Source organism: Sinocyclocheilus grahami, unplaced genomic scaffold (assembly GCF_001515645.1).
Source record: "Sinocyclocheilus grahami isolate Dianchi unplaced genomic scaffold, SAMN03320097.WGS_v1.1 scaffold2671.1, whole genome shotgun sequence".
Taxonomy (NCBI): Eukaryota; Metazoa; Chordata; class Actinopteri; order Cypriniformes; family Cyprinidae; genus Sinocyclocheilus; species Sinocyclocheilus grahami.
In genome coordinates, this window is record NW_015507849.1 from 31,003 (window position 1) to 31,736 (window position 734).

The window sequence follows — 734 nt, forward strand, 5'->3', positions numbered from 1 at the left end:
ACACCGGTTCTTCCTTTGGCCTTGCACTCTCACCCCACACGTTCATGACTCAACCACATCGACAATTGGTTGATATTAGCTCAATCAGAGCACATGGCGGTTCGACATTGAGATGTCGTTCTCGCTCACATGAAAGAGCTGGGGTTAAGATTAATGCCAAGAAAAGTGTGCTTTCTCCAGTACAAAGAACCACTTATCTGGGTGTGGTGTGGGATTCGCCCACGACGCAGGCATGTATGTCTCCTGCTCGGATCGAGTCGTTCCTCACCGCAGTCGCGAGAGTCAGAGAAGGCCGGCCACTCACTGCCAAGCAGTTTCAGGGACTGCTGGGTCTGATGGCAGCTGCGTCCAACGTGATACCTCTTGGCCTGCTGTACATGAGACCCCTACAGTGGTGACTGAAGATCAAGGGGTCTCCCCGAGGGGAAACCCGCTTCGCATGATCATGGTCACGCGGTGATGCCTACGTGCCTTGGACATGTGGAGGAAATCTTGGTTCTTGACTCAGGGCACGGTGCTGGGAGCTCCTTGTCGCCGCGTAACGCTAGCGATGGACGCATCCCTCACCGGTCGGGGTGCGGTCATGAGTGGCCACCCTGCCCGCGGTCTGTGGAGTGGTCGCCATCTGACATGGCATATAAACTGCCTGGAGATGCTGGCTGTGCTTCGTGCACTAAGACACTTCCTCCTAGACATAAGAGGTCACCATGTGTTGGTGCGCACCGACAACACAG